This window comes from Pyxicephalus adspersus, chromosome 3 (assembly GCF_032062135.1).
Source record: "Pyxicephalus adspersus chromosome 3, UCB_Pads_2.0, whole genome shotgun sequence".
NCBI lineage: Eukaryota > Metazoa > Chordata > Amphibia > Anura > Pyxicephalidae > Pyxicephalus > Pyxicephalus adspersus.
The window spans coordinates 35,806,825-35,830,011 of record NC_092860.1 but is presented as its reverse complement, the minus strand read 5'-3'; the positions used below and the strand labels follow the sequence as shown (position 1 = coordinate 35,830,011).

At 37.6% G+C, this 23,187-nt stretch overlaps 1 protein-coding gene across 2 annotated transcripts in view; it reads right to left on the bottom strand.

The window, feature by feature from the left end:
• JAK2 (Janus kinase 2) overlaps positions 1-13,681 on the bottom strand; it is a 99,920-nt gene extending 86,239 nt beyond the window's left edge. The window contains exon 1 of one of the 2 annotated variants that reach the window (XM_072404221.1): positions 13,254-13,681. The gene's annotated coding sequence lies outside the window, so the exon portion shown is untranslated. The remainder of the gene's footprint in view (positions 1-13,253) is intronic. The other variant, XM_072404220.1, reaches the window with a different exon arrangement.
• Between the last annotated feature and the right edge of the window lie 9,506 nt (positions 13,682-23,187).

Genomic DNA, 23,187 nt, shown 5'->3' with positions numbered 1-23,187 from the left:
AAAAAGGGAGTTCCAGTTCCTAAACATGGATACATCTGAATCGAAGAAACCCCAAAGATTTGGCCCTGAATTAGGAGGGTTTGTTTGCATGTCGCCAAATCAAATTTTTCTAAAATCCTACACAGAACACAACTGGTTTATGTTTCCCCTCTCAACAAATACATTGAATGGCAATCAAGGAGGACTTGTCTGACTCCTTTCCACTTTTAAAGCCTGCTCTAACAAAACAAAACATGACAAATTACCTTTGTATTGTGCAACTAGCCTGAGTTTTGAAACTTCTTAAGGCAGAACTTGAATATTGGTGCAACAAATCTTGTGCAATACTCACCATGCAACATTTAAAATAGCAGCACTCTAAATGTATTTGTTTATAAACTTAAGAAAAAAGCCATCAAATTTGCACTTGCTGCATACTGCAGAAAATAAAAGAAAAGCAAAAAACAAATTTACTAGGATGATGCCAAACGTTATAAAGTATTGCAGTTCAGCTAACGAAATGTAGCTCAAAAATAAATTAAAAAGGAAAAAAAAAATAGTGAGGGCTGTTCTGATTGGGATCCTCGAGGTTTCCCCTCCTCCTTCATTGCCACAACAATGGAATCTCTAAATGCTGATGGTAAAGTGTTGTGATACGTGATATAATACCATACATTACCACAATAAGTAACAACAGAAGAGTAGTGTGCTAAAATAAGCCTTACTTATGTGGGCAAAAAAAAACAAAAACACAAAGAAGTCAACAGAGAGTAGTATACACTTTCGCAGGGTTTCTTTGAACACCTTACAGTTATTCAACTAACGTTGCCACATTTACTATTTATCCAAAACAGTGGCAGTTCCTTCCAACCCTACTGGTTGGCGATATTAGGGCACAAATAGCTTAAGCTACTACTAGTGCATAACCAAGCCACAACTAGTGCGGAAAAAGGCATTGATTACAATCATCAGAAGTTCCTCCCATCTTTCTTTGGCATCCCTCTTCCAATAAAAGCTAAACTTTAGGCAAAGAGCTAAATGCACTCTGGGGCGCTGCTATCTCCTCCTATAACAATGTCAACTGTGTGCACATAAGTACTGTAGAACAACTGAATAGCTCATTGTGCTGCTATTCCCTTGCCAGTCCAAATTCTGCTGCACATGGGTTTAAAGAGGCTGCTACAAAGTAAATTTCAGGTAAATAATAATTTTGCATTAAAATATTATGTAGAAACCTATTTATGCATGTATTCACACAAAACTTTCATCCATTTTTTTATTTAGATGAAAATGTTTAAATAAAGAGACCCACTCCTAATGATGGTATAATGAATACACAGCTGAATCAGCTCAAAACTAAAAACTAAAGCCTAAGCATTATAAGTACTGGAGAGCAGCCTATACAATAGTACAGCCTGCTAGGTCAGCCATTAGCAATAGTTTTTTTCATTAAAGACAAGTTAATAATAGGCCCTTTGTTGACAGGGGATCTAAAACTGGAGGCACTTGCTCATCACTAAAAAAAAAAAAAAAAAAATCTATACCCCCCCTAAAAGCCCTCGTCTTTGCCAAGAGCTACCTCACATCTAACATTCGTTGTTCATAATGTTGCCAGTGGGACAATTATTAGCACCTTTCTTAAAACAAATAATTTACTTTATTATTAACTCATCATTCCTGGAAAAATCCAACACCAAAAGGAGAGAACTGTGCTATATAAGTCACTATGAGAAATATACATAAAGCTGTTGGTAAAGCTACAAACATAAGTTGTTTCAACTATAAATAGACCAAAAAGATCCTAAAACAAATATGCTTACTACTCTGTTTTCTACTACTCGTGCACGTCATTCACTGGGTGTTTCTCATTAATACCATGGTTAAACAACAAGTACTCACATCAGCTACTAGCCACTGTTTTCTTATCACAACTTAACCAGAGGGAGAATTTCCCATGTTCTTAACCGCAAACACAAAAGACAAGAGCAGCTTTATGTATGGACCTAATTCTTCTATGGTATATTAGTTCAGTGCTCATACTATATACAGATCTGTACAGTGAAAAAAAGTATTCAGAGGTGTGTTAGTTCTACATTAAATAACAAAATTGAAGTATAATACAATATGTATTTCATTTAAACCTTGGAAAGATGCCAATGGGTTCCTTTACAGATTTATAAATCCCTGGCTTTAGGATGTACCATCCAAAACAACATATATGCTGCCGCAGTCATATGTGAGAATTTAAGCATCTGTTTAAGCGGAACTAAACCTGTTGGTGGGCGGTGAGCTTCTGCCATAATCATCAAGTATGCATAGCATTCCACTGAACCCTGGATAAGAAACATTGGTCGATCCTGCACTTTTCTCAGATTTCTATTGTTCTAGCCATAAATGGATTAATCCTTATGTACCTGCCTTTACAAAAACCCTGCATCATCAGAAGTTAGATGATTTGTATTAGTTGGCTTTGATAATGCTGTCTGTTTTGGAACATTTGTTTTTGTCATTTTCATCAACTAGAATGCATCCCACTTTCCAAGGTCCAAGGCAATAAAAATTCTGATTTCTAAATTTCACTGCAAAAAAAAATTAAGAATGTTTACTAGAAAAAAAAAAAAAAGTATTCTCCAATTCAAAATATCCAAATACCTTCAGCCTCCTCAATATAAATTGTAGGTCTGGTAAAAAGAAGCAAAATTTCAGGCACCTTTAACAAAAGCTATGGAGGGGGATAAATTTTTTCATCATCGCCTTGTCAATCAGCCGCTATTCCCACAATGTATCATGAGAGCAATGAACTGAATAAAAGAAAAAGTACAATACACCATATGTCAAAGTGACTGCCCAGATCCACTTCTTACGCCTGAAGAGCAGCTCTCTCAGCATAATCTGCAGGCCTGGGTTGTCAGTCTGAGAGCTCTTCATTTATCTATAAATATGTGAAACAGTTCAAGCATTTATGTGTGAACTGTCAAAATAAATGCATGGTAAACCTCTAGTTCTCAGTTCATATGTAAAGTGTAAAATTGAATAAAAATTCTTTGTCCCAATAAATACTTTTGTATCGTTGTAAAAGCCAAAAGAAAACACTAGACAGAGGGTTTTTTGGCAAAAGAAAGCAAGTTAGTGTTAAAGTTTCTTATACATACAGAAAATCCTGATCGCTTTCACATCGGGAATATTAACATTGTCATCAAAATGTAACCCGGTAGAGCGCTACACATTAATCATCTGGCAATAGTCCATACAAAATAGGATAGCGTGAAATATTGATCGCATACGTCGACCCATTAGTACCTAACGCGTTTCACCCAGTATATTACTCATATAGATGAGTAATGTCTAGCACTCTACCAAGCCACATTTTGATGACAATGTTAACCTTTCTGATGTGAAAGAGATCAGGATTTGCTGTATGTAGAATAAACTATAATACTAACTTAAAAAACCCTTTTTCTAGTGTTTTCTTTTTACTGTATTGCTCCTGGGTTGGCAAAATACTCTATGCAAAGGGTATTACATTTTGTTCATATCTCGTACAAACTCTTAACCACTTTATTACTTAGCTCTGACCCCCTTGTAAAAGTTACTGACCAGACTTCAGACCAGTGAAGCCCATCTGGACAGTCCCTGCTAGAAGAAATAGGCAAGGCATCATTTCCAATGTCAGATCCAGGAAATTCAACTTGACCCCAGTCTTAGACTCAACAAGCATGGGAAGAAGGTATGCAGAAATTCATGTCAGGGCATGGGAGCCTACAGCTACCGTTACAAATATTGCAAAGAAAGATGCAAGATACTTTCTCAATAGTTGAGAAGTGCCCCAAAAGACATGAGACAAATTTCTGCTGTATTGCTGACATTTGCTGTAATAAATTTAATTTTGATAATTCTGTTGTCCTCATGATGCTACAGTTAGGTCTAATAATATTTGGACAGAGACAACTTTTTTTCTAATTTTGGTTCTGTATATTACCACAATAAATTTCAAATGAAACAACTCAGATGCAGTTGAACTGCAGACTTTCAGCTTTAATTCAGTGGGTTGAACAAAAAGATTGGATTAAATGTAAACTACTACTAGTACTACTTTAGTAGTAGTACTACTACTACTACTAAATGTAGGCTAAATGAAACTAAAGCCTTTTTTTTTTATTTTATTTATTTATTTTTTTCACAATAACTTCATTTCAGGGGCTCAAAAGTAATTGGTCAATTGACTCAAAGGCTATTTCATGGGCTGGTGTTGGCAATTCCTTCATTATGTCATTATCAAATGAGCAGATGAAAGGTCTGAAGTTGATTTGGGGGGGGTGCTTGTATGTGGAAGATTTTGCTGTGAACACACAACATGCGGTCAAAGGAGCTCTCCATGCAGGTGAAACAAGCCATCCTTAAGCTGCACAAACAGAAAAAACCCATCCAAGAAATTGCTACAATATTAGGAGTGGCAAAATCTACAGTTTGGTACATCATGAGAAAAAAAACAAAGCACTGGTGAACTCAGCAACGCCAAAAGATCTGGACGTCCACGGAAGATAACAGTGGTGGATGATCGCAGAATCATTTACAACACTCTCCAGGAAGTAGGCGTATCGATATCCAAGTCTACCATAAAGAGAAGACTGCATGAAAGTAAATACAGAGGGTGCACTGCAAGGTGCAAGACACTCATAAGCCTCAAGAATAGAAAGGCTAGATTGGACTTGGAAAAAAAAAAAACATCTAAAAAAGCCAGCACAGTTCTGAAAAACATTCTTTGGACAGATGAAACCAAGATCAACCTTTACCAAAATGATGGCAAGAAAAAAGTATGGAGAAGGCGTGGAAGAGCTCATGATCCAAAGCATACCTCATCTGTAAAACATGGCGGAGGCAGTGTGATGGCTTGGGCGTGCATGGCTGCCATGGCACTGGGACACTAGTGTTTATCCATGATGTGACACAGGACAGAAGCAGCCCAATGAATTCTGAGGTGTTCAGAGACATACTGTCTGCTCAAATCCAGCTAAATGCAGTCACATTGATTGGGAGGCGTTTTACAATACAGATGGACAATGACCCAAAACATACAGCCAAAGCAACCCAGGTGTTTATTAAAGCAAACAAGTGGAAAATTCTTGAACGGCCAAGTCAGTCACCTGATCTGAACCCAATTGAGCATGCATTTCACTTGTTGAAGACTAAACTTCAGACAGAAAGTCCCACAAACAAACTGAAAGCAACTGAAAGCCGCTGCAGTAATGGCCTGGCAGAGCATTTAAAAGGAGGAAACCCAGGATCTGGTGATTTCCATGAGTTCAAGACTACAGGCCGTCACTGCCAGCAAAGGGTTTTCATTCAAGTATTAGAAATGAACATTATATTTTCAGCTTTTTAATTTTTCAAATTACTTTTGAGCCCCTGAAATGAAGTGATTGTGTTAAAATAAAAGGCTTTAATTCCACACATTTTTATGCAATCTTTTTGGTTAACCCACTAAATTAAAGCTAAAAGTCTGCAGTTCAACTGCAGTTGTTTTATTTAAAATTTATTGTGTAATGTACAGAACCAAAATGAGAAAAAAAAGTTGTCTCTGTCCAAATATTTATGGACTTAACTGTATGTGTTCAAATCCATGTTGTCTAAAACTCTAGGTTTCAAAAACAAATGAAATCCACACTACTAACTGTGACAATGGAAGCCAACGTGTTGCTCCAATAGCATGAAAGATGCACATGCAATGGGACCATTACATAAACATACTTCGACTTTGGACCTTAAATGATCTGCCAAAATAAAGTCAATCTCTAGCCAAATTATTTTTCCTAGCTATGGATAAAGGAGATTGGGACATAGAATGAATGCAAGTTTTTTTTTTTGTTTTTTTGCTGGCCATGGTTTAGGGAAATTTTTCCACACAGTGTTTACAGTATTTTGCTTATTCATACATTTGAATCTGTGTCTGACCTAACTGTTGTTTCAAAGGAATAAGTAAAGGGTAGCTATAAATCAACCATTGTTCAAAATAATAAGTAATTCGAGGGATAGTACACAATTTCAAAAACATGAACAGAGTAGTAGTAAGTAACAGGACGTTAGCAAATATGTTTGTTTTGTTTTTTTTGTTTTTTTTTGACCCTTCTAGATTACACAGGTTTCAGTATTCAGCAATTCTCTTTAAAAATTGTTGCATAATTGCCTAGAACTAAAAGTCCTTCTGTTTGACAAGCTATCAGGCTAACTAAGCAAAATAATGTAGTCACTCTAAAGCAAACACCAAAAGGATTCATTTAAACCAAAAAATTCTGAAAAAGGAGCCTCCTGCAAAAAGCAGCCAAGCTATGAACAGAAAACTTTTGGGGCCTCACAACTCTGTTTGGTGCCTCTGTATATATTGGCCCTTTGCAGGATGCTGCATACAAAACACATCTGCCAAGAAGAACGCATATACTTGTATACACTTTGCACTGCCAAACACCAGTCTATTTTACACTAGCAACATGCTCGCTGAACCTTTCCAATACTCTATACTTTATTGTATTAAATAATTACCAGAGACAATATGAACTTATCTTGACAGAATAGACATTGATAAAATGCCAAAGAGGAGCAACGCTATTTGTGATTGGATTTAGAATGGAAGATGCACAGTTTAGTAGAAATAAACATATCTGCCTCACAAGATATCCCTGAACACTTTCAGAGGTCTCTGTGCTATACTATTTTTAAACTGCTGAAAAATAGCCAAGAATTATGCATGATTAATTTTTAAATGACTAAGAAATGAATAAGATTTTAATATAATAACTACATTTTCATAAGTGACATATTATCTGAACTATACAAACTCTACAAGGCAGAAGCAGAAATACTGAAGGCTCCAGGTGCATTTTATTCCGCAAACTCGCAAAACTCTATAGGGAAAAAGAGGAAGAGAGAAATAAACAAACATTTATTGGACACTATCCAGCACATATTCAGGAAACAGAGATAGTGTTTGTGGGCTGCCAGCTAACCTAAAGCCCTATACACACACACACACAATTTTTCTTTAGGTCAATCTCTTGCAACTTTGTTGAAATAGAAGGCAAAAAAAATAAACGTACATAATACAGTGTTCTCCCCAGCTCCTTTTAGCCGGGCGCACCACCCAGCATTTTTCAGCAAACACTCGGCTGTTTTTGGATGGTTACTGATGAGCTGGGTCACAATACAGGGTCTGCCACCCGCCTACAATTTCTTCCCACCCGGCTCAAAAAAAATCCTGGGTTGAGCACTGTTATATCTATGATTACTTAATCGAACCTGTCTTTTGACATTGCGAATGTCAGATTCACTGCTTTATAAATGGACCTCTAGGTCAAGTTTGATGAACATGCAATTTTAGGACATTTGGAAATGGCCAATACCAATGATGACAACAATTACCACTACAAGACATTTATGAAATCAGTCCACAGATCAAAACCTCTACCAAGAGACCTAAAGGTTACTTGATACAGAAAGCACAATCAACCTTCACAAACCCTCTAAAGGACCTCTAAACGCACTCATGAGTCCTGTGGTCAGCAGGAATATACTGGAAGATTTTATTAATCAGTTAGTTAAAAAGAACACGTATGAAAAATACTTAATAATAAACAACTTCATCTGAATATAAAAACCAATGGCCATCAGGAACTCAGCTTTTCTAACAAGGTAGAAAGCAATAAAAAGCTCCCCTAATCTTTACACAAGGAGAATCCAAGCACCCCTCAGACCACCAGCACCCATCACCCCTCCAAGTGAAACAAACTCCTTTTAGATCCAATTTCCTTAACTGCTAATCTCAGGAAGAGTTTGAGGTGCCTGCAGAAAGTCAGATTCCATAGAAGGGATCACAATTTTTTTTTAAAGACAAATTGTTTTGCTGTGTAACAAATTATAACAAATATGCTTGCTCACACTTGGCGTATTCAATGGGTTATATTTAGATTCATTAGTGAATGCCAACAATGGCAAGGCTTTACTGCCTAACTTGGATTTGCAAGTTTGTGATACATTCTTAGGCCAAAAAAGCAATTTATTCACTGACCTAGACAACTTTTCTGTTACTAAACATAGACTGGAAAGTTTTCACTAAACAGTAATGTTCCAGTAAAAAATGACTAATATTACTGATACAGGAATATACTAGATTGTGAAAATGTGTTTAAGCAATACAAACCAAATGTAAACAATTAAGGTTTGAGACAAGCCTATCAATTCCAATGAGATATTTAAAAGGTATTAAAAGCTATTTTTGAGGGTGGGCACGCAACATATAAAATCCAAAATGAATGAGTCCATGCAGTACTGTCTGAGAGGACCAAGAGGTTTATTTAAAGTAAAGTTGAACAGAAACAACACCATCAAAGATTTTGTTGTTTTTTGTGCTAACAGTGCTTACTTAACACAGTTGTGTTTCTTATGGTTCTGCACCAACATTAATGGGACAGGCTTACATCGCTATCTTACATTATAGGAATGCTAAAAAAAGGATCCTTTAAACTTGCTGGTCACAAACATTCTAGGTCAGTGGTCCCCAACCTTTTCAGCCACTAAATTTACTGGCTCCAGACCACGCATGCGCCGGGAGTCACTCAAAGGGGAAGAAACTTCCCCTTTAATAATGTCATGATGCCAAATTCCACTCACTCTCACAGGTGCGAGCATGCCGTATGGAGGTCCGTGGCTCATGCTAGTGCACCGCCCCCATCCCCCAGCGGCGTCCTTTTCCTGACCTCGCTCAGGGGTGCACCGGCTAAAGCCGCGGACCACCGGTTGGCGACTGCTGTTCTAGGTAACTCACAGCCAACCTGTTCATCATAGAAAATCTACACCCTACTTAATTTACCCAGTTTGCCCTACAATTGTGTTTTTAATAAAAATCTGTATTCCTCAACTGATTTCATTGCAGTTTATCTAATACAGTGGATATAAAAAGAGCACACTCCTCTGTTAAAATGCCAGATTTTTGTCATGTAGAAAATGATACCACAAAAAATCATATTAAAAACTTTAATGTGACCTATAACCTGTAAAATTCAACTGAAAAACAAAGCTGTTAGGGACATTTAAAGAAACAAAAACGTACGATAACATGGTTGAATAAGTGTGCACATCCTTAAACTAATACTTTGTAGAAGCTCCTTTTTGAAAGTAATGACAGCATTCTGTCTTCTTGAATAGGAGTGTACCAGAATGGCACGTCTTGACTTGCAATATTTCCCGCCTTACTTGCATACAAGTTTCAAATCTGTCAGATTGTGAGTGCATCTCTTGTGCAAAGCTCTCTTCAGGACACACCACAGAATTTCTATTAGATTTGGGTCTAGACTCTGGCTGGGCTATTCCAAAACATTAATTTTCTTCTAGTGCAGTCCTTCTTTTGTTGATTTGGATGTACGCTTGTGGTCATGTCATGTTAAAAGGCGAAATTCATCTTCAGCTTTCTAGCAGACGCCTAAAAGTTTTGGGCCAAAAGTGATTGGTATTTGGAACTGTTTATAATTCACTTTCACCTTTACTAAATGCAACCCCAAAGCAAAATACTGCCACCATCAATGCATTGTATGGTACTACTAACTGGCAAAATCTAATATGGCATTTTAATGTTATCCCAGACACTCTCTAACAAATCTTGTACCACTAGCCTATAGTGATGATAACATGTTAGGAAAAAGCCAGACGTACAACCAATGTTCAGGAAGAATGAAACACTAAGGGATTTAAATATTAAAACAATATTATTTTAAATATTATATACCAAGATATACACAAAGGTATTAGTATCTAGAAAAAAAATTAGTTAAAAAAAAAACAAGGTATTTGCAAATCCCTTACAAACCTTGGACTAAGCCAAATGTTTCAGTATAGTGATGATAAACAGAAACCAAAGAGCCAGTTTAGAGGCACAATAAGCAGAAGTGTGGGTTTAACGGCGACCCCAATATCTCTAATTAAAAAAAATTGGGGACCATTTTTGTGCAGTGTTCTCCCCAGCCCCTTTCAGCTGGGCGCACACCCAGGACTTTTCAGTAACCACCCAGCTGTTTTTGGGTGGTTACTGAAGAGCTGGTTCACATTACAGGGGCTGCCACCCGGCTTAAACGAATTTCTGGGTTCAACACTGCTGTGGCAGATCACGGTCCCCAAAAGCAATGAGTTGCTTTTGGCCGTGTGGTTAGTGTTTGAAGATTTGCACCATGGCCAAGGCTGGTTGTCTGTGATGTGGTTTGCCACTGCTCAGCAGCAGTTTGTTGTACACTCCATAGCTGCCAGCCTCTTAGTTTCACACTGCAGCCCTTAATAAAAGTGCTGACTGTCACTGTAAGCACACTAATACCTTGGTATAAGTCCTTAAAAAGAAAAAATTTAACCTCGCTTTACCTTACTGAGAAGAGTGGAGTGCCTACTTGGATGGCGCTAAGAAGGGAGGAGCAGATGTTATGTAATTCACAGAGAGTTATAGTGCGGGTTGTTCACTGAATGGTAGCAACTGGTATACGGACTCTCGTGGGCAGTTATGGCTTTGTCTCGAGGGAGGTAAATAAGGGTAGCGTGCGGTGTTATGACTCATTTTGACCCATACAAGTTCTAGCACAAAGGTTGTATACCAAGCAAAAGTTTTTGTGTCCAAACAGGACTTATACCAAGGTACCACTGTATATGGCTTTTTAACAAGCTTTGGGTAGCCAATGCTCTCATAAAAAACTGCATTTTCCCCGCACCCCCCCAAACTCTGAATGAAGGCCATTAAGTAAGATTTGTAAATGCTTTTTAAAAGCTTACTGTATAGACTAATCTTATACAGACTATAACTTTAAGTAGAAGGCTAAAGATGTCCCAGTGACCACCTAAACACAGACTACTTATCAACTGCATGTATTTTTACTGTTCTATACATCTGCATTTCATTCTTATGCAGTAAGTAAACATCAGCCTGCCAAGCCGTACATTACCCACCTACGGACAACAAATATGAGTACCCAAACCTTATTTGTCAAGCATGGAAAATATTGAAATTCAATATAAATTTAGCTAGTAATCTAAATCAGCAACACAGAAAAGGATATGTTTTTATTAGTGTAAGTGCAGGGATACAGATACACATAAAACATTTTACATAGGATGAGACTTGGTCATACCAATAACCCTTGGAGCTCAAGTGAGTAAAACAATGGCTGAGAGGTTAGTATTCTTACCTCCCAATGCTGATGACCTGATCTATTCTCACCAGGAAGACTATGTGAAGAGCTTTTGTAAATGTATTCTCCCAGAAAGTGTCTGTGTGCTTGCAGGAGCTTTTATTTCCTCCCACGATCAAAAAACAAATAGGTAGGCTCTAGTGCGTGCATACGGATCAATGTTTGACTGTACCTGTTTTCCCCATTAAGTAACACGTAATAATAGATATGCATTTTGAATAATTAATTTGATGCAGGCTAAAAAAAATAATCATTTCTTCTGCCCCAGTAAAAGGGTGATATAGCAATGTGAGCAATTATCTTGGCAAGCTCACCTACACTATTATGTAAGGGAGATACTCACATCCAACACTGCCCCCTAGTGATAGCTCCCTACCATGACCATGTGAATGCACCAAGCCCATCCAAAATTGTGTGTCAGGTTACTTACTACTAAGGGGAAAAGAAATACTCCATGCAGCCAGTGTAACGGGAACTTAGAACTGTAAAGGAAAATAACCAACCAATGCCATTTTCAAATCAAATCAGATGAGCAAACAAAACCGCGTACTACTCGCCTGCCAACTCATTACAAAGTCTGGCTTTGGTGTGATGATAAAATAATTACACTTTGCACAGAAACAATATCAAAGAAGTATTTTGTTATTGTGTGTGTTTATTTATGTGTCTTATCTATGATTAGTCAAATGAAAAGTGAAAGGAAAAAAAGGAATCTTTTTGTAATTTGCTGAATATTCCTGGTAACATTATTCAGAAGGCCAATTCACAAATTGTACAGAGTGGATGCATCCATCACAAATAAAAGTCCTGGGCAAAGCCAGAAATATCATTTCTACCCAGATGTCCCCATAATGCTGTCAGTAAAATCTTTACATTATTAATATTACACAGGATTTATATAGCGCCAACATTTTACGCAGTGCTGTACATTAGATAGGGGTAACAAATGACAGACAGATACAGACAGTGACACAGGAGGAGAGGACCCTGCCCCGAAGAGCTTACAATCTAAGAAGATGATTCTCTTTCCGATCATAACAACACATTTTAAACATGTGCAGAAAACTTTTACATGAAATCGGCAGCTTAAAAACTCACTAAAGCAACAATCCCTTAATATTATCATTAAACAGGATTTATATAGCGCCAACATATTATGTAGCGTTGTACATTAAATAGGGATTCCGTATTCCAGACAACCAATCTGGAACCAATGAAACATATTGATCCATTAAATGTATAAATCCAAATATAAGTAGCTTGGGCACCCTGATTTACCTGGATTCAGCCCCTGTACAGCAGGGCCTAAAGAAGTAGATGCAGCACAAGGAGCCAATTAGTTGTTCTGCACTGATCATGCGCTAACAAGGTGCTTGCTGATAGGAGGAATATTAGCTTATCAGAGTGCTGCTTCTTTGGAGGAGGGACAAGACCTGTCATTGCAGCAAGGTAAAAATCTGGTCCTAACCTTGCAGTGCTGTGTAATTCTCAGAATTGGAAGGAAAACACAATACAAATGCTTTGGCAGATCTCATAAATTGTAAGCTCTTTGGGGCAGGGTCCTCTCCTCCTGTGTCACTGTCTGTATCTGTCTGTCATTTGCTACCCTTATTTAAATGTACAGCACAGCCTAATATGTTGGCACTATAAATACTGATTAATAATAATATAAATACTGATAACAGCCACAATATTTGCATTTCATCTGTGTACTTAGTTGTTTGTGTTAGCTGAGCTGATGAATAATAATGAATGTCCTGTATAGTGGCTCTGGCAGCATCAACAGGTGATAGAAGTGTAGGGGAAGTTGTATAAACAATAAATGTTGTGTTCATGTTACTGAGAGACTTGCAGCATACGTGTTGTGTTGTAATGCTGCTCATAGATGGCTCCTTGTAAATCCCATGTATGACTCTAACCCATACAGCTGATATGTGAGGACGCAGACGAGTAAAGTTTTGTTTACATGCAGAATACACACATCCTGCCATGGCATACACACAGTGTGATCATTACACACACACACACAGGCTGCAGCACATATACACGATGAATACTCACCATGGGGAAATCCAAGCTGCTGCCAGTGAGCCGGGCCCGCCTCGCCCCTGTGTCCAGGTGTGGGGATCCTCTGTACCCCTCTCTGGTGCTGTGCCAGTCTACTTCCTCTGCCCCCTGTAATGTTTCCAAGGCCGACTCCCCGGAATATCCTGTTGGTTGTTTGCTGAGGTCCCCGCAGGGGCTAGCAGCCCTCCCCGCTATAGAGGAGCGGACCCCCTGCCATATAACAGGGAGCTGCACTACAGCTCTATTGGTGTCACTGTCAAATCGGCCCTGCTACACCCCCTCACTGCTACTTTCAGTTCCGGGGTGGAGTTTAGCCATCCATTGGCTGGTCGGTTCCGTGAGCTAGACTGAGGGGTGTTGACTGCCTGTGGAAACTGCGATGTGAGCCCTCTTCTCCCTGTATGTGCCAGTCACCTGAGGGTAGAAATATGCCCACAGAGGAGACTTTATCCCGGGGCTCACACTGACAAATGGGTCGGGCGCGAAACACCCAGAGCTTCGCTCTACTGTACGCCTCCAGGACGCCATCCAATCATTGGACAGCTGCCATCAAATGGGACTAGAACCTCATGTTACGGAGATTGTGATTGGCTGGTGTTACTCTAATATTGTCTTTTGTAAATGAAGGTGTACATATATTTGTGTATAGGGTGCAAGAGAGCGCAATGGGCAGCATTGTTATATTAGAGAAGGGGTGTCAAATTCAAATACCACTACTACAACTCCCTGCGTCTATAAAACAGCCCAATGTGGGGCCATGCATAGGCAGAGAGGCCGCTGGTCTATAGACACGAGTGATGTCGGGAATTGTAGTAGTGGCGCTTTTTTAATGCAGCGGCAGGCCAGCTGCAATTCATATTTAGGATTCCTATGGGGGCTAAAAAAAAGAATGTTGGCCAGATTTTGACACCCCTGTGTTAGAGACTTTGTGACCTTACACTGCAGTGTTTCTCAATCGGTTCCTCCAGAGGTTGCTGGGGGTTCCTGGTGCAATGAGCAATTTTTGCCTCCCAGGTCTGGGGCAGTGGTCGCCAACCTTTTGGACCTCCCGGATTAATACATTCATAATTTTATTAATAATTTTTAAAAAAAAGATAAAAACATTTGTAAAATAATGATCCTTCTAATGGTGCCTGACAAGGACTGTGGACGCTCGGATTCAAAGTATTACTATTGTTAGTATTATCATTAGTTGCATTATCCTTGGTATTACTAAAGAAATGCAAAATATCCGTTTGCTTTTCCTCAATATGGGTTTATTTTATTCGAATCTAAGACCAAACAAGAAATGATAGTTATTAAAGTCAAACTATTTGATGCCAATAAATATAACAGATAAAGAAAATACACAGTTAAGGTCATACTTACCTAAAAGAGCATCTGAGAAATAAATGAATAAAACAGTTGGATGGGAATCGGTATTCACGGAGAGGGGTGACTGTTGTAATGGTGGAAACAATACTGAAGTATACGGCTCGGCAGCAGTTCCCTCATACAACTTAATACTACACAGTACAGTTTGTGAATTTAGTGTAATATAAAGGTGAACATTGTCATTCAGAATATAAGAATTTATTACAATATTATTTTTTTTTAATAAAACATAAAAATTGCAAATAATCTCTAAATTTTTCTGTGGACCACTAAAATTTTTTCACGGACCACTGATTGGTGACCGCTGGTTTAGGTGACGCCAACAATCTTTTTGGCTATCTGTAAAGGTGACATTTTTCCTGCTGACCCCCACACTATTGTACTGTGAGCTGTGGTTATAGTAATTACAGCCAGGGTTCCTTAACCTCCCTAGCATTCTAATTCTGTTCGTATTACCATGCAAAAAGCGTTACATTTTTTTTGCATGGAAATTTATTTTACATTGTAGGCCATAATTCTTAAGCATAACTGAAATATGTTCTTAACCTCACCAAAATATGTCCAATATTTATTAAATTTAATATTAAACTAAATAAAACACAAAAGTCTGTTAAAAAAGAAAATAAAAAAGTAGTGAAACATATATACTTGTAGAGAAGCATGTAATTATATATATATATATATATTATATGAAGATTTTATTTGTATTGGACTCAATACAGCTATTTTGTATTGAATCCAATACAAAATTATTTGAATTTCCCATCGCTCCTCCCGCCTGCACCGACGCATGCACTGACGTCACCGGGAAACCTAGGAGATCGTCTCTGCAGTTGGTGGCTGGAGATCAGAGGAGGACATGTCCCCAGGACCTGCGAAGACCAGCAGGATGCCGGGGGACGCTGACCGAGCAAGGTATGTGGGTTTTTTTTAAGTTTTAGGTGAACCCGGGTGTGACTCGGGATTACAGCTTTTTGGTAAAATCCACCCCGAGTTACACTCGGGAATACCACAAGGGGGGATTAAAAACCTAAAAGTTATTTCAAGGGGTTCCCCATGTTAAAAAGGCCAAGAAACACTGTTCTTTAAGGGATTGTATATTGGTTTACCTATTAAATGTAGTCACAACGAAACAAATAAGAAATACTTATCAATATTTTGCATTGTTACTTGAAGCCAACAGGTAATGCTTTAGGCAGATAACTTATGTAAAGGATGAGACAAAATAATAGCACCTACACGCACGTTGTCTTTTTAGCTATCCCATGGTGCTCTGTAAATCCTTTGTAATGTGTTGAAGGATAAATAAACTTTTGTAAACTTATTCTTTTATTTACTGCTCCCCAAGGTTTTTAATAACATGTTCTCTTTTCTTCAGAACCAGACAGCTACCCCCTCATTTTCTCTGATCTTTTCCTCTTCTCCATGAGCATGGATACAATTTCAAGGGGAAGGTCATTTATTATGTGCTGATCTTTTGAAACAAATGAATGGGATTTTCAATGCAGGAGCATGGACAGGCAAGTATGCAACATTTGGGGAAGGTAACCTAAAAGGATAAGTATACAAAAATATGAACAGAAACCAATACTTATCCTTAAAATGTTGGTTCCAGGACAGAACTTATAAAATAACAGAAACAAGTAGCAGCCAGACAAATACCATTTACAGGAAGAGGTTAGTGATAGCAACTCCAAGAATAGAATTCCTTCTTCTTGTCCTAGATACATACTGCATATAAGTACATATCTAAAGTTTGTCTTCATTCAGTTATTCTTACCCCAGTCTAACCTATCCTGCACAGTGTTTTTTTTTGTCTATCAATTGAAACTTACCTTAATCTGCTGTCAAGATACTGTTGCTGGATAGCCAATTCTAAGAACCCTTTTACATGTTAAGCCACGCTATTGGCTGCTCCTGGGCACACAGCAAACTGCTGCTGTATGCCCGGAGGCAGCAAACAGATAAGCGGACATTTATGTGGCTGTGAAGTAACAACCTTGCCATGATCTGCCGCAGTGGTGTGAAATGAATGGTTCCAATCCGCTCCCATTCATTGGAATGGTAACAGAGGAAACCACAGGTCTGAAATGGTCTTAGGTTTCCATATTAGTTTCAGGTAGTGATGTTGCTTTCTGAAGAAGGACACTACCTGACTCAAGGACTGGAGAACCACGTGGCTCTGTATTTCAGTGAGTAAAAAAGGGCATTCCATTTTTTTCCTCTGCCTCTCTGTGCTGTCATCAGTTAGTCAGGTAGAAGGAAAGGAGGTTAATGTTTGCCAATAAATATAGCTGTCATTAGAGCAAAAACTTATATAAATAAGATTAATTTAAGAATAGACCATAGAGTGTTTTTTGTCCATCACTTTCCTGGATTAAACAAGCTAACTCAAGATAGGGAAGTTTAACAACTTTGACTGCTTGGAAAGCAATAGGCAGAATCCCTCGCCCCTTTCAGGTGCCCAGACCACCCGACTTAACAAATAATTTGTGAGATGTTCCTGAATCCTAAAACACCAAATATTAGCATACATGTTTACTAAGCGCTGATGCAGTAATCCGTTATTAGTACTGGTGGTAAAATTGGCAAATATTTTTTGTGCATACTAAAACCCAATATATTTAAAAAATGCAGATGGCCAGGAAACCTGTCGTCTGCTGCAGTCGCATTACAATTTTGTGATATATTTTTTTTATTAACATTTACAAGAACTGAATACTGAGAGTCTTTGTGGTTGTAACATTTTGTGTTGTTAAAGACAACTTTGAAACTCCTCAAATGTACTGCATTTATAAAGTGAGATCAGACAGGTCATAGTATCTTTGGTTCCTGTACATGCAGCTTGGGTTAATAGGATGTATTCCACACCAACATCTGAATATTTTGTTAATTAGGATTAGCATTAAAGTAATGCATACATGTAAAATTAATATTTTTCATATTTTTTTAACCATCTAAATTCTTTATTTCCTATTACTTTGTATTTCTATAGAAAAGCTTTAGGACACATATTTAGTAGTGGAATGATGGGTGGAAGGCACATGGCAAATGTATTGATTTTAGTGACAGGCTTCAGGTGCAAAAATTGATATTTCTTCCCATCCATTCTTGGAATGTAATGACCTAGCACTGCTGGGTTAATTTACACTTCTGATCCAATTTCTGATGTGATAAAACAATTGGAACTAAAGTGAATTTAACAGTGAACAGTTGGCACTTTATGAATACAGTTAAAAAATAATAAGCATAAGAAATTGATTTTTCAGTCCTCCATCAGACAGACAACCGATCAAATACATTTGTAAACCTAGTGAAGATAGACTGATAGGGAATTATATCATACATATTTGTGCTGTGTTTTTTGACTTCTGACCAACTCATTACTGGTCTGACTGGTGGGTTAAAGCGGAACTATTGTTGAATTAAAGCAAAATCAAATTTTACCTTTATCTTGGCAGAGCTCTTGATCCCTCCACAGCTTTCTTTGATTTGGTCCCTCGCTGTCTTGGAATCCTCCTTCATCCCAATGCAGAGGAAGCACCAGTCGTCGCCATCTTCTTCTGTCTTCTAGTTATGTCACCTGATCTCTCACTGCACAGGTGTGGGATCAGGTGATGTAGCCTGTTCTAAATGAGGAAATAAAAAGTCACGATCTCTCTGTGCTTGCGTACGATCAGTACTTTTTTCCCATTGCAGGAAAAAGCCCCTTCTGCGCATGCCTGATTTTGGAAGCAGCCCAAAGCCTCTTTTTTCAGTCTTTACCCCCGCAGTACAGAAGGGGCTCCCACCTTTTTTTTTTTTTTAAATTACTTTATGAAAAAAATATAATATATCACTTTGTATAAAATGGTTATCTACCATTTTATAAAATGAAAAATTTGGTAATAGGTCCGCTTTAGGCACACTATTATCAGTGGATCTTAGCTATTTATTCTCTGCTTCATCTGTGAAGTTGGCAACAAAATAAATCTGGTATTGTTTCCTATTGCATTGTCAGGTGGGGTGTATAATTTCCTAACTTGACCAGAAAAATGGCTGCTAAAATATTGTCACTTCTTTATAGAGAAATGTTTATAAGCATGAACCGGTGAGGTCTAGGAGGATGACTGATCAATTTCAGTGACAGGGTTACATGAGAATGATGTAACAGTGTTATGGAACACAAGAAAGTAATTTACAGTAAACTTTACAGATTCACATTTCTAATTTGCTCATCACAGTAATAACCTTGTAACTACTAATGAACACATTTTTTTTTCTCTGTTGCGGTAAGAAGTTTGGAAAGGTCAGGGATACAGTGCTGAATTAATACTGATTTAGATAATAGGAAGCAGCGTTATTATTTTTCTATGCATCATGTTTCTGCTATTTCTCTATACCATCTATTATGACAGGCACCACTCATTTCAAATTAAACCCATCCAGAATGCATGGAGGACTTTTTTTAAACTGTATCTTTTGCCAAATCTTTAATTTATATTTGGGTGACTTATGAAGATTCACCCTTTCTATTTGTCCTGAGGAACTGTAACATTTTATGGTTGTTACCAAAATTGGGGGCTAGAGGACCTCTAGATATTTGTGAAAGCATCTTTTAATGGACTTGAAGACTATGGGATCTATTTATAAATGTTTTGCTAAATATTCATCCATCATCATTTACTCATCTTTTACATTTGATTCAGTTAGAAAATGTATGAATCATGGACAAAAGTTGACTCAAAAATTTTCCAACTGAAATGTGTGAATTTTGTGTAAAAGTTGGGGTAATCATAGGAAATATTTCCCAACAGATCACTATGTTCGTTTGGTTATTGTTACAAGAGCTTTCATCCCTGCATTAATTTAGCGCCAACATATTATGCAGCGCTGTACATTAATTAGGAGTTGCAAATGACAGACAGATACAGACAGTGACACAGGAGGAGAGGACCCTGCCCTGAAGAGCTTACATTCTAGGAGGTGGGGGAAGTAACAAACAATAGGAGGGGAGATATGTAGTGGTGGGAAGTAGTGAGGGTTTCAAAAGACAGAAAAAGCCCAGTAGGCAAGTTTGAAAAAAAAGTGGGTTTTGAGTGATTTTTTTAATTTAGCAGAAAGGAGTAAGCTGAATAAGATAAGGAAGACAATTCCAGAGAGTTGGGCAGCTCTAGAAAAGTCTTGGAGCCATGCATATGATGAGGTTATGAGTGAGGAAGTCAGCTTTCTTCTTCATATATTATGATAAAACCATTTTCAACAAAGTCTACTGTTGAATGCTTTAGGTTGAACCGCTCATGACAAATCAATGTCACTGTTTTGATCTGGAAATACAACTCTGTTATGCTGATCTGTTGATAATATTTATTTGCTTTGTATGATGGTCTTGTTTAATTATTGCCCCGCTGAACCTTTAAAAAAACTTTGCATCGACATATTAGGGCCTAATGAGTTTTTTGTTGAGTCCAAAATTCCTTATCAGAGCCACTTCAAAGAAGTCTGACCTGAACATTAAAGTGAAACCAAAGTTCAGCATATATGATCAGACAGGTGGTTATTGCAGAAAGGGACAGGTAACCATTCTTACCTGCTTGATTGCTACCCAGCTGTCAAATCTTGTCATAAAGTACTTTGTTCTGTTGCTGTTATAGGATAAGCACTGATTCTGTCTTCCCAATTCTCTCCCTTTTTATGGAGACATAAAGGGGCTGGCCCAATGTTATCACCATAGGAAAACCCATACACTAAATGCAATGCAGCCATTTTCTGAGATGCAACAAAAGAAAAAGGAAGGTAAAAAACAAGTATAATATTTAAAAGATGGAAAATGTTTATGATACATAGGGCTTTTGTATTGTTATTCAGTTGTAGTTTCTATGCAATGTAATGTAGCAGCCTGACGTCCCTTGAAAGTGTGCTGATATTATACCATTCTTTTTTTTTCACATCAAACTGTGGAATGTCAGAGCCATAACAAAATGTACTTAAGGCATTTTTTTGTGCTACGTTCTACTGTCCACTGTATTTAGTACACAATAGCTTAGTACCTAAAGTAGCTCTTTGATAAATTAATTATAAAGTAATATAAGTAGATGTGACTGTTTCCCATATGATTGTTGCTTTCATCACATTGTTACCAGGAATAGAGAAGTTAAATTTCCTTTTTCTGAAACATTGCAGAATGTAGAGTATAGCCCACTTGTGTATACTATATGTCTAACCATAGTTCTGAAAGTATTAGTAGTATTGTTCAGTAAATCATGGCATGGTGAGTTTTACTTCCACAGTATAACCATAGTATAATTTAATAAATAAATAAAAAAAATAATAAGTTTATTATTAAATTTATTTTTTTTTAATTTATTATTTTGAAATGATTTTGTGTTTCAAACTTTTTTATACTCATACTATTATAGAATACTGTAAAATAAATTTTCATGAAAAACAATGTACCACTTTTAGACATATAAATCTGGACAGAAATGAACCGCCCAGAAGGTTAAAGGACATCTGTGCTAACAAACAGCTTTGGCTGCCACTGCTGATCTAATTCTGAAAATGCTCGTTTTCTGGCATTTACTGGTTAATAAGAGGCTACCTTTGGGCCCGAAAAACCCTCAGATGAACAGGAGATTTGTACTGAGAGGAATATGTAGGCCACTATTACTAATGTCCCAAAAATTTTAATTCTGTTCTGAGTCACTGACCTGGAAGAAAACTGAGAACAGGAAAGTCAAGTGAACTTAGAACTTGTAATCTTGCGTACTTGTTCTGAGTCAGTGAATACCAAAGCCTTTGAATCAGCATAAACAACTTCCAGAGAAAAAGTCTTAAAAAAAAGGGTAAACAATGGCACCCTCTATTTCTCATTCTTTCAAGGGGATCCTGTCACCAACTTTAAAGAATTGCAGGAAAAAAGCACAAAAAGTCATACATTTTAAAATGCTTACCTGTAGTGCTTTTCATTTCTGTTAATGATTTTTATTATTTTGCTTTTGACTAGTTATTTCCATAGTGCAGACCGTCCCTCCTTTCACATCACAGCCCTCTGCTTTCTTGTGTCTAATTACTCTCTGTGCTGTTCCAGCTCCTCCACTCCTCCTTTTAACCTCCTTACTTTTTTGTAGGAAGCATTAGTTTCACCAAGAGTAAATTGTCTTCCATCAAGAACATGAGCCAACAGTTATCTTTGTGCATATGTATGAGCTAAATATTGCTCTATGTAAACCAGAGGTTCAAACACCCCAGTGCATGATATAAGGTTAAATGGCTGCCTCCCATTAGTAAAAGCTACATAAACATGTTAGATTATTGTCCTTAAAAATCATTGATTAATGAGTTCTGCAAAAAAACAACATGATGCTATACATAGAGCAATGACAAGATTGTCCACAGAGCTCGGCAGACCACTATACTGACATCAGATGTAATTGTTTAAAGGTCCCTGACCTATTGCCCAGGCATGTGTGGTTATTCTGTGCACAATCTTTTGTTGTCTAATGACATCTGTACACACGAAATAGGATGACAGATAATCACCAGAACAATTGTTCACTGCACCCAAGAATCATTGTGGATCTTCATCTTTTGACTTTCAAGACTCTACCTAATTAAATATCGGTAATAGGTTTGAGGCTGGAGAAGATTGGCTATAAAGGGAGAACCTTGGTGATCCAGCAAATCAGGATTCAATTTCATAAAATGATTTCCTATTCCTTTGCAACTGTTTTCAGTCCTGGACCAGATCCATTTCTGGTTTGCTGGATCACCAAGGTATTCCTATGATAGTCTATCTTCTCCAGTCTTATAGAGACCAAATGTGGGTACAAAGCTTCTGCTCTTTCCTAGTATCCTGTAGATGCACAGGGACCACCAGATTGTAATATTTATTTTAGCAAAGTGTGTGGGTATATACTCCTGCCTATTTTTACACAATTTAGGTGTATTTGTATTATCATTTAAAAAATGTACTTTAAAATATTAATGAATACATGAAAAAAACTTCAAATACATTTATTCAAGAATATATTTAAACAAAGGACAAATACAACAAAGGTAAATATGTGTATCAATCACACATATTCACCTGTTGTATTTGTACTTTGTTTTTAATATTTGTATATTGTATTGTATATTTTTAATATATTATTTATTTTAATAAATAATAAATAATATATTAATTTATTTTCTGATTGAGCTTTTCTTTCTTTTTGTTTATTGTAGTCTAATCTAGGAGGTGGTTGATTGTGACTGATTGGGACCTTGAAGTAAAGCTGCGTACACACGGCAAATTTTTCTCGCCCGATAATCGGTATCGGCCAATTATCGGGCGAAAATCTGCCGTGTGTACAGTCGGTCGTCGTCCATCGTCCGACGACCGTCCTGGCGGATCCATGGACGATGGACGACGACCGATCCTAATGAAAGGGAAGGGGAGAGCGCGCAGCAGGGTGCCGCTCCGTCGCTCTCCCCCTCCCCTCTCCATAGAGCATGAACGGTGCTGTATGTACAGCATCGTTCATGCATCGTGCAGTCTTTTCTCGTTGGAAAGGATCGTGAAAGATCCTTTCCA